This window comes from Dermacentor variabilis, chromosome 3 (genome assembly GCF_050947875.1).
Source record: "Dermacentor variabilis isolate Ectoservices chromosome 3, ASM5094787v1, whole genome shotgun sequence".
NCBI lineage: Eukaryota > Metazoa > Arthropoda > Arachnida > Ixodida > Ixodidae > Dermacentor > Dermacentor variabilis.
In genome coordinates, this window is record NC_134570.1 from 16,614,216 (window position 1) to 16,628,596 (window position 14,381).

At 50.4% G+C, this 14,381-nt stretch overlaps 2 protein-coding genes across 10 annotated transcripts in view; one reads left to right on the plus strand and one right to left on the minus strand.

The window, feature by feature from the left end:
* The window catches only part of LOC142575189 (solute carrier family 35 member G1-like), a 175,263-nt gene that overhangs the window by 106,057 nt on the left and 54,825 nt on the right, over window positions 1-14,381 (minus strand). For 4 of the 9 annotated variants that reach the window (XM_075684309.1, XM_075684304.1, XM_075684302.1 and 1 more), the window contains exon 1: window positions 3,406-3,714. The exons of the other annotated variants lie outside the window; for them this stretch is intronic. The gene's annotated coding sequence lies outside the window, so the exon portion shown is untranslated. Of the gene's footprint in view, window positions 1-3,405; window positions 3,715-14,381 lie in introns of those variants that run through there. 9 annotated transcript variants of the gene reach the window in all.
* LOC142575190 (uncharacterized) overlaps window positions 12,203-14,381 on the plus strand; it is a 112,531-nt gene continuing 110,352 nt past the window's right edge. The window contains exon 1 of the mRNA XM_075684312.1: window positions 12,203-12,311. The gene's annotated coding sequence lies outside the window, so the exon portion shown is untranslated. The remainder of the gene's footprint in view (window positions 12,312-14,381) is intronic.

The following is a 14,381-nucleotide window of genomic DNA, read 5'->3' on the forward strand; positions in this document are numbered from 1 at the left end:
GCCAACACCCTTTAGATAACTTAAGGCCCTCCGGCTGTTCCTTCCCCCCTGAGCTACGTCACGCAAAAGAGGTCCACATAGATGTTCCGTGTAGTGCACTGCGAAGCTATGAGCGGCGCACCTGAGTTGAAAATGAGGCGCGGAAGATATACAATGGTTAACCCCGGTTATTCGGAGAATACTGAGTGGGCGACAATGGCGACAACAACGTGATTAGTTCCGGAATCTCTGTCGCTCCTTGGATAGCTTCGGGGTTAGAGAAGTCCCGGCATGCTGCAACATGCTGCCGAGCGCACTTTTTTCTCACGGCGAAAACGGGAGTAATTGGGCAGTTAGTCCTAAAAATGGCGCCACCGATTCTGGTGGCGCTGTAGTTATAGACCAACAATGGGAATGACGCAGTGCTTCAAGACTTCCCATAGCACTACATCTACAGCTGCGGAGCTCGCGACTTTCCGCGGTGCGCTTCATGTGACAAACACTGAAAGTCCTCGAAAATGGGCAGTCTTCTGCGATTCAAGGCCGGCCTTACAATGTGTACAGTCGTTTCTCCGACATGGCACTCACGATCAGTTGACGTGCAAAGTTGTGGAACTTGTCCATAACTTGAGAGAAAAAGGCCATGATGTCTCCTTTCAATGGATACTAGGTCATTGCGGTATCACTGGAAAATGAAGACGCAGATAAGGCAGCTCGGGGCGTCAAACAAAGAAGACTGCTGCGCCCTCATTCCTCTCTCAAGGGCCGACGCTGCGAGACAACTTCAAGTTCTAGCACGCACACACTTCTTAGCAGAGTGCATGGAATGTTGCACATGCAAGGCGCACCAGACTGCAGCTCAGACCTGCGGCCGGACTGCAGCGACGCGAAGCGTATCTTCTGCGCCGGTTGTTGCCGGGAGTTGCTTCGCGAAAGCTTATTCAGCACTAGTTGAAATGGCTGACAGCTCTGCATGTGATGTTTGCTGGTGCGCGGAGAACAAGACCACTTATTGTGTCAATGTCCTCAATTTGAAGCACAAGGACAACCTATGCCCAACACATTCAGGAAACTAGATGATCGTCCTCTGAGTGAACAGACAATAAGTACTAGGACACCGCCTCCCCCCACCTCCCCGATCACCGGCTCAGAAGACAATCAGTGCACTTTTGTGCTTTCTGAGAACGTCTGGTTCGTACGAGCGGCTCTATAACCTCCCCTTCCTTCTCTTTCTAACTCCTTTCTCTCTTTTCCCATTCTCCCTTCCTCCAGCGTAGGGTAGCCAACCGGCATCTTGACTGGTTAACATCCTCTCTCTCTCTCTCTCTCTCTCTCTATATATATATATATATATATATATATATATCAAATCCTCGAGCTTTGTGCCTGCTAGACAATTGCACGTGTCGCTTGTGCGCCAAACGCAATGAGCATTTGCACGCACAGTGAAAGCGCACTGCCCTAGCGCGGTTCCGCTCCCTGACATTTAGAATAGGCCTAAGCGCAGTGTCATATCTGGCCGTGTGCCCGAGCAACGAAGCGGCGAAGAAAACATAATGGCGTAGCGTTCTTTGCTATGCTTCGTAATGCGCCGCTCTTCAGGCGGAATATTCTGTGGCGTCCTGTGTCACTACCGGGCAGCACGCATTCCTTTGAAGGCGCTTTTACAAGCTGTAAGAGCGCCTGTCGCCTCTAAACTTTCTACAGGCACCCTCTAAGTGCCTTTTAGTTATTTATTTCCGGATATGCGTACTTCATATTTAAGGCTAAGTGGCGTGTGGTCCCACAGAGCTCAGCCGTAAGCACTTGGGTGACGACTCACTGGTTAGCGCTGGGTTTCACGAGAGCCGAAAAGACATGTTCTTACTCCGGGTGAGGTGCAGATTATAGAGAAGAGGCTGCAGACTACACAGAGATGGCAGGAAGAAGGAACGAAACACGCGCGAGTACTTGCTGGTGGATTTCTCTTATTCTACACAGACAATCGCACCAGGCCATCCGAGAGCACAGAAAAGTACAGAGCTTGCCTATTTTTGACGCTACCTTTTACTATTACGCAGTTACAACCTTTCACAACGACTACAATGCTGTTGCGGATGCGGCGCACCATATCAGCGGTTATGCAACGATGGGCGTTCGAGCTTCTAAAGAAAAAAAAAAAGTCGCAGTTTCACGAGAAACGCAAACCATCGATTACGATAGCAAATTAGCAGACATTCATACGAAGTAAGGATAGCACTTGCATTACCAGTATCAACTTATAAACATTCGCTTGCTAACTAAATTAGCATGCATGGTGTCAGCGCGCACAGCAAACATGAACACATCACACTCGATGACCGCGGACACTGGCTGTCGAAACACTGGCGTGAGCAATCACGGTAGCAGCAACGAGCGAAGTGACCTTCGTGCTGTGTATCGCTTCAGCGCAAACTCATCGCCGAGAACACACAGCACGCACAAAGCTACGAGCCGTCGACGCAGCTAGACCTTGCCCCAAAAGCAGATCGCTCTCAAGATACGGCCGCGCGACCGCACGCAGCTGCCACATGCACAGTTGCAGCCGCGGAGTAGAACGCCGCTCCCCTCCCTCCTCTCCCTCCGTGCCTTGCAAAGTTAGGTGCCTCACACGCGACGGAAGACAGCGCGCTTCCTACCCGCTGTCTCGTGTTCCCGTATATGCACTCGCAGGGAGCACATACAGGGACAATAGCGCTCTCCTCCCTTTCGCGCGGTCGAGATTCAGCCGCAATCGTCAGTTCCCTCGCACACTTTCACTTGCACATAAAGTGCAGGGCGCGCGGCCCGCTGCCCCGAACGGGGTGAAGACAACCGCGGTGTCGATGTCGTACTACGGCGTTGGGCGCGTGAATGGGGGATACACACGAACGCCGGCAATGCGTCCCTACAGCATCCGCCATTCGCATGCCCATCGCCGTAGTAGACGCCGCGGATGTCGCCATCCTTTAAATGGCGGCCATAGAGCCTCTATGTAGCGGCGGGCGAGGAGGACATCCAGGCACCATAGTTCTATCGGCCGCCTTGGACGTTACAGGAACATCACGGGGACGGCAGAAATGGGCCTAGTGAGTCCACATAATTGCTATCGCAATAAAAAAAAAGAGTACTAGAGTAACAAAAGCTCCACGCATTGTATGTATTCCCGCACACTTTAAGCATAAAGTGGACGAGGGAAATGAAAAATGAAGTTTCGCGCAATAATTGTTACTTCGCGAAAGTATAATATATGGGGATCAACAACGAGTCGTATTCGAGTGCGTGCGGTATCATCGCGGTAAATAAAGAAGTAACGCGAAGTCAACCACGAGGAATCTAAGCAGCACGGCGAATACAGTTGCTCGCTCCTCTCCCTCGTGCCCCAGATGTAAAGACGCTGGTTTGAAGAAAGCTGACCGCGGGGCTCACCGTGGCCGGCGAAGGTAGCGACGGAGATGAGTGCTCGCCGCAGAGCTATCGAAGACCACTGGCACGCCGTCCGGGCATCGACTGCAGCTGGATCCAGTCCGCCGGTAGATGATATCTGTTACAACCGCAATTGACGCGCGACCACTACAGCCCTTTGTAGCATGTTCGGCCGCCTACGCCATCAGGTCCTCCCATCGCTAGTGCGGGGCCCTCCCAAGCTCTCGCAACACAGAAGGCGGGGGGGGCGGGTTGCGATGCGGCAAGGCAGAACAGAGGGAGCGAAGCAAGACAGCGGCCGCCGCGGACTGAACACGAGGCGCGCGCTCTGTGCACAGCTGTCGCTCTATTCGATGCGTGCGCCGAATGCTCGGCGCACGGAACGCGGCGCTGTCGGGTGGGAGAGCCGAGGGATTGGGAAAAAAAAACGTTCCACCCTGGACGACGTGGTTTCACTTAGCAATGAACGCCGAGGAGGAGAACGAGCACGGCTCTCAGGCCTCTGACGCAGCCATGGCTCCTCTGCCCCGCTGCATCGGCTGCCTCCTCAAAATGACTTTTCACCGGCGGCTGTTCGGAGTGCGGCTTTGGCGCGATGCATTCGGATATCGTCCATTGCCTGTTTGTTTTGAACCCGCGAAGTTGTTTTTTCTTCGCTTCTTATTAAACGTACATACGAAAGAGAAACGCTTGCAGTCTTAACTCGAATATCCGACAGCACGTCGGATAAATATTCTTCAAATTTCAGGTGAAAATGCGGTAGAAAACAAAAACATCGACAAATATTCGACCCGCACGAATACTTTGTAATGTCAGACATAGCGTGGCGGAGAGCCACGTATAACATGAATACCACATAACGTTAGTCAAGATGTTAACGAAAAAATATTGCTGGCTCTCCCGTAATCGAGAGTAGATGTGAGCATGAAATGGCAACCGGCAAAGCAGATCGGTTGCAGATGATACTAACCACAACCTTAAAATGAGTGTGGTGCATGTTCGCAACGGCACGGCCCCACCACACCCCTTCACACCACGCCATACTGTGCACTGGTCCATATGGACGCTGCCCAGCTGAAGGCAGCACGACAGCCAGCGAAAGACGCCAGAGAAACAGAGCGCACTGCTAAGCTAGAAGAAGAATGATTTGAATTCTGAGATTTTACGTGCCGAAAGCACGATTTGATTGAGAACTCCGGATTAATTTTGACCACCAGGGAATCTTTAACGTGCCACCAATGCACGGGGCACGGGGTTTTTCCATTTCGCCTCCATCGAGATGTGGCCGCCGCGGACGGGATTTAATCCCGCAACCTCGCGCTTAGCAGCGCCGCACTATAACCGCTAAGCCACCGCGGCGGGTAGGAGCGCCTGAAGGAAGCGCCATCTCTCGAGACGACGCAGAACCTGCGCCGCGGAACTCACAGACCGCTGCCGTTCAGCGCTCAGCGCCAAAAGATGACAGTGAAGTATATGCTGCCCTGTATCTGCCTTTTGGACGTCGCTATTGGAAATGACAAATAAATCTTCAGCATACTAGAAGTTACAGCTTGAATGAAATTGCGAACAAACATTAGGAAAAACTCGGTATCAACATCTTTCGTAACTTGTTTGCGCAGTAACTGGCGTATGTAATGCGGTCCTGTACAATGGGTTCGGGGCCAGAGACAACATTTTTTAATGTTTTCACTGGTTGCCCGGATGATCTCGTTTTGTTCTCGCAACTTGCCCGGATGTTCTCGTTTGAGTGCACGGATGACGGCTCTGACTTTTGGATCAAGGTCACTTGAAGGTCGCCGACAACGGAAGCTAAAAGCATTTCATGTTTAAAAAGAATTACTTGAAAAGGACGGCGTAAGCGCTTCCTAGCTAGTCGGTCGCTTTTGACCCCTGGAATTAGAATTAGAATCTGTGCTACAGAAATGGCGTAGTGTTTTTAGCTGTATTTCCACAACGGCAGTATTTTTTTTTCAACCACATGCGGCATGAAAAACAGCACGTGTACTCCCCCCCCCTTTTTTTTATATCCCTTCCGTGCAGCTCTGGAGCATCGCCGAATATTTCTACAAATAAATGTACTATTTTCCTGTAAATATTCTTAGGTTGTGCGTCCAGAGCGAAAAAAGTTTCGGCTCGACAGTGCGCCTGCAAGAAACCAGCGCGTTTCTGCGAAGGGACAATTCATTTCAGGCACGCATGATTGCCATCCTGGTTCTCGGTATACCGACTAAGCTGGCGCGCAAATTCAACATAACGCACGTTCCGAACACGTAAACTACATCAGAATTCTAGCCTTTTCAATAAAGTACTGCCGCCCGTGTACCCGATTGGTACAAGGCGCGCATCCTGATTTCCTCATGCTCAAAGTGTTGAGTGCGACCACCACGAGTGTGCCGACAAGAAGCAGTCGTAAAAATAGTCGCAGCTTCGCCCGAAAGGCGAAGCATCGACTGCGATAGCAAATTAGCAGACAGCTATACGAAGTAAGGGTAGTAGTTTTATAGGTCGTATAAACTTGTAAACGTTCGCTTACTAAGCGATTTAACAAGCATGGTGTCAGCGCGCACAAGCAAACATGACCACATAACACTCGATGAGCGCGGACACTCGCTGTCGAAACGATGGTGTAAGCAAGCGCGGCAGCAGCACCGAGCGAAGCGACCTTCGTGTTGTCTATCGCTTCAACTCAAGAGCTGCTAAAACACAGCGCGCACAATGGTACATGAGCCGTCTGCAGATCCATTTCAAGGCCGTGTAAAGAAACCGCCATCCTACCTCTCCTGCTTTCCTCCATATATGGCGCGCGAGATTGAGCCGCGATCGTCAGTTTTCCTTCTGCCCAGTCGCGAAACACGCATTTGCTGCCGGAGCACGACACCGCTCACCCCCCCCCCCCAGCCCTCCCGCATGGGAGGGAGGGCGAAGTGGGGAGGGGGGGGGAGCCTCGAGGGGAGCCAAAGTGCCTCGAGCGGCCACTCGAGTGGCAACTTTGCGTGTATTTGCGGGCTTTGTTCACGCTCGGGAAAAAAAAAGTAGCACGTATTGAGCAACAGATAGCTGTATCGGTAGTTTTTCATGTTGCTCTCCAATTTTCTCACTGGCACTCTTCATCTAATTATAACACTTGAGAAGTTTATTAATGAATTAGGACGAATTATGTAATTACGTAGAATAAAAATTATCCTGGTATCTCCAAGCCACGGCAAACAACATTACTTTCTGTCCAGCTACATGACATTCGCATAGTTTTAAACTCTGGCTAAATTTAGTTGGGACACCCTGCATATTTTACTCTGCTGTGCATTGCCAACTGCATTGGGAGTGTACAAAGAAAGAGCATGGCAATACACAACATCTTATGAAAAGGAAAATTATCCGGGATCATCTCAGACCAGGACGAATTTTTCTTCAGCTGCGAAGTTTTCTTTCTGTGAGTTAAAGCCGCATAGTGATGTTGTCAGCTAGGCGCCACTCAAGTACGCGGGCACACCTCCCAGTTTTGCGCGGCTTCATCGTCGCCCGCGCAGACGCACGCGAACGAACACTCTGGGGAGCCGATTGAGGTTCGCCGGCCGTACACTGCTGCCGCTCAGTCATCATGCTCGGGATGCCTTGGAGCCTGCTCATATGGACTCCGCTGTATGCAGGCCGTGAGCGCCGGCAATGGACACCGTGGACACGGTCAGCTACAGTGCACCAGAAAAGACGAATTGGCGGAATTCCTCGTGCTGCTTCTTAAACACTGAGTTGCAACAGAGACACCCCAAGGTTGGTTATGGATCACGACAGTCTACGCTGGTTTAAACTTAAATTTTAACACCCACAAACTGAGCCACCTAGTTCTCTACCTTTGTATGTCACTCACGCACTAGCAAACCTAATGTTGCGAAGTACCGTGGGTGGCTGCCCGAGCGGTCGAGTAGGCATGAACGATTAGGTCCTAAGAGCAGCAACAAAGAAAGCCAAACCTTTATGGAGCGTCATGAGCGTTACTCGACATTGCAAACAATTGCATCTGCTCCTTTGAGCGAGTGACAGTTTCCCAGTAACTGATTCTGTCCCAATATTCAAGCATATGTCATTTTGTGTGTCTGAACCTCTACCGCTCGCTTTCATTATTAGAGGAAGAGCCGGACTGAGCGCGCTGCTTGACGTGAATGCGACTTGAACATAAAGCGCCGCCGCCTAAGGATTTACACAAGGAAATGATAGAGTGCGCCTGATGCGTGCTCGAGAAAAGACACGGTGGCGTGAGCGCGAACAGATGCGCGGTGAGTTTCAATCTTCCGGCTTGGAAGGAAGCGGGGGAGCCGCAGTCTCTCGTCCGTCTCGCGGCACCGACCGTTCAGCCTTCGAAGGAAAATCGAAACAAAATATAGGAACCATAGTTTGGGCTACAACCCGGAAACGAAAGCTTCAATTGTCTAAACCACGACACCTACCGCGAATGCCCTCGTTCGGAAACAAGAGGCCACCTTCGACAGGAAGCGGACTATCATAGGGGTGAATTTGACCGGTGGAATGCCGAGACTATTATGTTGAGGTCTACCACCATCTTTCGGGTTTCGCCAGAGTGCAACTGCACAGTGCACAACTCCACAGTGCAACTGCAGTTGATCGATCCGCAGTGTTAGCCGGAGCTAAAAGGCATACACTAGAGCAGCGCGTCCCTTGGTTTTACAAGTACCGAAGAGATTTCTGTGAAAACCTCCGTTAAAAACAAATGCGGAAGCATTACGAACCGGGTCATGAAACATGACTGCTCTCTTCGAAAGCACTTTTGTCTGTGGGCAAGCATTCTGCTTGATGGCTCTCAACAAGAACCTCCGTCACGACGTAACATCACAAGTACCGAGAGAAGCGACAAGTGAGACGACGCCGAGCACAGATGTGCGAGCAAAACATGCAACGTTTCTCGCTATGTGCGGCCTCTGTGGCTCTCAGAGAAGTTGATTTCGGCCCACGCTGGTTTCGGCTTGTGCAAACCTGAGTCAAGGCCTTCGCATAAGAAAAAAAAAAGGGCCAGCCAGAAGTGTGCCAGAAGAGGCCGTGAAACGGACGCTGTAGGACACGGCCTGTATGCTCAGAAGTGCTCCGGCGGGGTCTAGTATGGTATGGCATGTCCTGCTAAGGCAACACACATGCATGCGAGACCCGCGTTCATTTTGCGAGTCTGCGCACCCGCGTGTGCCGACCCTGTAGCAGCACATCGATGCGCCGTTGAGTCAGGCCTGCGCGTATATCAAGCTCGATAACGGACAGACTGACACGCAATTTTGCGCAAGTGTGCCGTTTCTGAACGAGTTCTGCAGCATGGAAGTAAGAAGTAGGCGTGCACACTAGAAATAACTACTGCTGCATCGCGAGACATGTGGAGCACCTCGCGTACCCTACATGGACCACTGCGGTCGGGAATCGAGCCCCGACCACGTGCAGCAGGCAAAACACATTACACCACCGTGGGTGGAAGTCATACCACGAGAAGCCAACAAACACACCAAAGGACACCATAGGGGGAAATTACTAGTACTTAATAATTGAATCAAAGAAATTATACTAAAATAATATGGGGGTTTTACGTGCCAAAACCACTTTCTGATCATGAGGCACGCCGTAGTGGAGATCTCCGGAAACTTTGACCTCCTGGGTTCTTTAATGTGCGCCTAATCTAAGGACACGGGTGTTTTCGCATTTCGTCTCCATCGAACTGCGGCCGGCCTGGCCGAGATTCGATCCCGCGACCTCGTACTCAGCAGCCCAACACCATAGCCACTGAGCAACCACGGCGTGTCAGGAATTATAAAACAATGTAAATGAAAGTGGCTGAAGAAACAACTTGCCGCAGGTGGGGAACGATCCCACGTCTTCGCATTACGCATGCGATGCTATAACGTAAAGTAATGCGAAGGCGTGGAACCGCGGTCCTCACCTGCGGCCCAAGTTGTTTTTTTCATCCACTTTCATTGCCATTAATTTATCATTTCTTTAATTCAATTATTAAGTACAAGTAATTTCCCCTACAGTGTCCTCCGTATGTTTGCTTATTGGCTTCTGGTGATATGATTAATAAAAACCAGGCACCTCGGGGTTTAACCCGCTTTCTTCTCTTCCATGGGTGGAAATATTTACGCACGCTACGCATTCTCGTGACGTAACACTGAGCATTCCGTGCTTGCACATATAGCAAACGGCTTTGACGATTTTTAATTCGTATACACTGCGAGCATATGCAGATGCGAGCCCGTTGTTTATGCTTCGCCGGGCACGGTGCGCTCAGAGCCACATGTGCTGCGGGCCAACTCACGCAGCAAAAGAAACGGCACAAAAACAAGGGCTTCGTGCGCGTGCGTGCGCCGTGATAAAAGGGCGGCGGCCGCGCGCATCTTTCCGCGCCAGCCACAGGCGGGCAGCGCAGCCTCTTTTTAGCGCAAACGGTCGTTTTTATGTCGGCCGCATCGAACAACCAGCGGTGGCCGCGCGTGACGCCAGCCCAGCTGCGCTCCCGTCCCGAGCTCGATATGCGTTCAATTTGCTCCGCGAAAAGGCGGCCGTTCCAAAGTGCCGGCTCACGCGCGTCTCTCCATTTTGCTTACTCCCGGCTTCGCGTAAGCTTTTCACGAGGCTGACTTCCGCGTGCCTGTATTGAGCGACTGGTGTTCCCGGAAGGCCCGGTGCATCTACAACTTCTCTTTTACCACGCTCAATAACTTTCAGCGCCGAAACAGGACACAAGACAGGCAACACCGGCGCTTCTAACGAGTCGTGTCTTTTCTTGCATGTATTCAATAAAAACTTATACAACAAGATTAACCGGCTCGCCTGAATCACGGGTTCGATCCTTCAGCAGTTTAACAAGAGGGGACACTCGGCGAAAACTGGCAACAGGAAACACGTCACGGCAAGTGTTAATCCCATCCGTTAGCTGACGCGAGCATCGAAAAAAAAAAAGAATGTGAAATGAACTTACAGACAACGTCTTATTTATTTTTTTATTATTTCCCGCTAAAACTCAAGAAGTTTTGCTTATAAATGAACTTATACTTTGCGACTTATTCTTCTTGCATTACCCAGCAACAAGCTAACGTGCCGTTACGCCAGGCGCGACAGATGCATGCGTCATGCGCCAGACAGGCCACCGAAGCGAGCAAAGCTTATTGTGAAAGTGAAGTTCGCCTGTTCGGGGACCCGTCTCTTTTGGGTGTAGCGTGCTTGTTGCGACCCCGGCGTATTCTTGCGTTCCTTGTGCACTTCGACACGGCACCATTGCACTATTGAACTACGGCAAGGTGATAAATTTTGGTCGACATTCTGCGACGCATTTCAAGCAATTTTGGTTTTTTACTGCACGGAACGCAGTTAGCGAAAAACCGCTCGGCCGTGTTGGCGTAGTTTGTGTTAATGACTCGTACTGGAATATGTTTGCGACGCTTTCTATGGAGCCCCAACGTTATTATAACTTATTTCGGTAGTTTTGGGCACGCTCGCCGCACCCGGCTTTGTGACGCAGTTAGCGAAAAGCAGCTCGGCCGTGTGACGCAGTTTCCCATGTACTGAATCTTACTGGCACAAGTTTTGGCGCTTTTTCTGACCTCGAACATTATTGTAACTGATTTCGTTACCTATTGGGGTACTTTTGAGGTACGCTCGCCGCGCCTGGGGTTGTGAAGCAGTTAGCAAGAAAGCAAGCCGGCCGTGTTGACAGTTGGCATGGCGTGTACTGAATCTTAGTGAGACAAGTTTTTGACGATTTCTACGGCCCCGCAACATATACCTTCTTTCGGTATTGTCGAAGAGGCGACGAGCGATTGCCAAGAGTGATAACACTGGAGTGTGTAGCCTGCGCCGGCAGAACCCGCAAAAGATAATGCCGAGGAGCTCAAGAACTCGAAAATTGTCTTCTGAACGACTGCAAGTAGGCTTTGCACCCACTTATTTCTCTTGAGTGCGAGTAGAAGGCATTGTGCGAGCGTGTAGCATTGTCCGGCTCAGAGCCTGTGTTGTGGCCACCTCTTTGTATGTGGCGTCGGCTGAGGCCAAGTTGTGTTGGAAACGAGCAGTCGCCCGTGCGTTTGTGCTATTGTAGTGCTGGAGACAATGCCCGGGACTGGGGAAATGCTTGGAAATCAAATGTTTTTTTTTAATAATTTACAGTACGGCTTGGAATGACTCGGGTATTTTCGACGCAATGTATATAAAAGCGAATCGCTTTTGTATGCAATGTTACCCATTCACCCCTTTCGCACGTTTCCCCTCCACACGCACCATTCCTATAAAGGCTAAATACCAAAGTGACGCATGCTTGTAACTTACTTTTATTCAGCTGATTCCGCCCGGTGGAGCTTCGTACTTGAACTACTGCTGCTTACATGGTGCCACAATGTTGGATGAACGCACAGAAAGCCCGCAATGAGCCTTTATATAGAGCGAAATAAACATTTCCTCATTTACAAGGCGTTTTGCGTCTACTTTATGAAATCGCACGCGACGCAGATTCGATAGAGGCTTGTAAAGATCGTTCCCAATCATTTCATTTAAATAAACCATTCCGCACTAAGACTGCACGCGATTAAGCAGCAGCAGAAGAAAAGAAAACGAGCGAGTAGCGAAGCAAGCGTAACACGTGCCAACTGGCGTTCAAAGCACGCGCGCCCAAATCCGAAACCGGAAGGAGTCAATCCCATCCGCTTGGTGCGCTACAGTCGATTCGGCCGGTGGGAGTGTCCGCTCTTGTTGCATGCCTTTCTCTGTGCCTTCAGTTCGGATAGCCGGAAACGTCGTGACACGACTGTTCGCCCCGCGTGAAAGCGCACCGAGAAACGCCGGCTCGCACTGTTACAGGCCACGGTTGCAGGTCGCATGACGCAACTTCGTTTCGGCTGCTGAATCATGTGTCTCAATTCTGACGAGAGGTATGTCGTTTTGCGGTTCTTATTTATTTATTTATTTATTTATAGTGCCCACAGGGCGCATTACAGATGGGGGTATGTTGTAACAAACACTGAAATGCAGAGATTATGAGAAGTTTCTGATAATACATTTTTAGCTAAGTATGTTGGTGATACGACAATAGAACAAATTTGTGTTAGCTTGCCTTCAAGAAAAATTGGTATGACGAAATGCACCAAACGTATAAGTCTCACCGGAGAGTTACATTTGCTTTTGCTAGGATTCGAGCGAAAGCTTAGAGCGCATATTACTGCACTAAAAAAAGATTATATATATATATTACCACCATTACCACAGGGTGAAGAAAAAGATCCCTCAAACACACATATGATGTAGGTGCAATCGCAGTTGTCAAAGGGCGCAGTCTCAATTAAGGAAGAAAGAAGGGGGAGGGGAGTACTGTTGCCCGAAAAAAGTACAAGCAAAATGACCACAGAAGGTTGTCTTTCTATATGTAAAATACTGAGTGCAGAGACTTGATGTCTCTGAGAAGCTGATTTGGTCATACGAAGAATAAAACAGCAAGAGTCACTATCTATCTTCGACATCTGATCAATCTATAGGTGCTGTTACGATCGGCCTGCAGGGGTGCTAACCTGCAGAATCTTTCCCGGCCAGCTGCAGTAGTTTCGATCGTTCTGTGGTGGTGGCGATCTTCGGAGAACTGGCGACGTCAGCAACGTTAACCGACCATGCGCCTCCTTCGTCGAGTCGACGGCGCCTGCAAGTCAAGCCACGTTTGGCGCACCGTGTATTGTTACCTGATTCGCTGTCGCCTTCATGGTCTATTTACAGCAAGAGAGCTTCTCGGAAAAGGGTGTGCTGCGGTGCGGTTTTCCTCGGGCCCCAGGATACATCCCAGTCTGCTGACACTCGTGAGAAGTCAGCGCTGGAATTAAGAGGCGCCGGCTGGGGTCAAGCGTGACAACCTGGCTACGAGGACCCGCTCAGCTCGGTGGGTGCTGGGAATCCGAAGTGTGTATTTGAGTGTGTGAGCCCTCCTCCTCAAAGGCGGGTCGACTACGCCTCCAACGACTGGGGACGGTCCGATTGGACGAAGGTTGGACAACAGTTTTCCCTCACCTAGGGATCTAGGGAGGACAGAGTGTTTTTAAGCAGCTGTGTGCTCGACAAACGGGGTGCTTGGTGCTTGAAGCTCGTGTGCTGTGTGCTTCGTCTTGCGTGCTCCATTTGGGAGTCATGCTAGACTGTTGAAATGTATCTCCTGTTTTAATGTAAATATTGTAAATAAACCCTGTACTCCTAGTTCTCGATGAGAGCAAGTTACTCCCTACAACTACGTCCTAAGCGTGGGTGAGTTGGACGACGGCATGGGCCAGTTACCAGATAGTTCATGCCCTACTACAACCCTTACAACTGGATGCCAGCGATGTGTAGTTTCTCCCTTCAACTACGTCTAAACCGCACAACTGGTCGCCAGCGGTGGGATCATCCCTCCAAATCTTACAGTGCAGTGTTACGATCACTCGGCCCCCCACACTCCCTCCCCATTCGAGCTCAGCATCCATCGTGCCTGTCTACCATCGGGCTTCACACCCTCAGCACGTTCAACCTCAGCTTTGTGGTGTTTAAAACAACCTCAAATGCATCTTACGGTTCCAGGTATAAGAAAGAAGACCGACCTGCCTACCTTGGCCCTGAAGCAAGCAGCTCTGGATTATCTGAACACTTTCTACTTTTACCGAGTCCACATATATACGGATGGCTCTTCCACTCAGACCAGCTCCACCGGCGCAGTGGTTATACCATCACGATCAATTAGCCTCCGATACAAGATTTCTCACTTGACAACATCGACCGGGTCGGAGCTTGTTGCCCTCCGAGGTGCCGTTGATTACATTAACAACCAACCCGCTAATCGGTGGGCAATATTCTGCGATTCGAAGGCGGCCTTACAATGTCTTCTGTCATCTCTTCGTCGCGGGTCCTGTGAACAACTAGTGTCGGAGATACGAGAAATGCACCATCGTATGATAGCGAAAGGACACGACGTCGTGTTTCAGTGGCTGCCT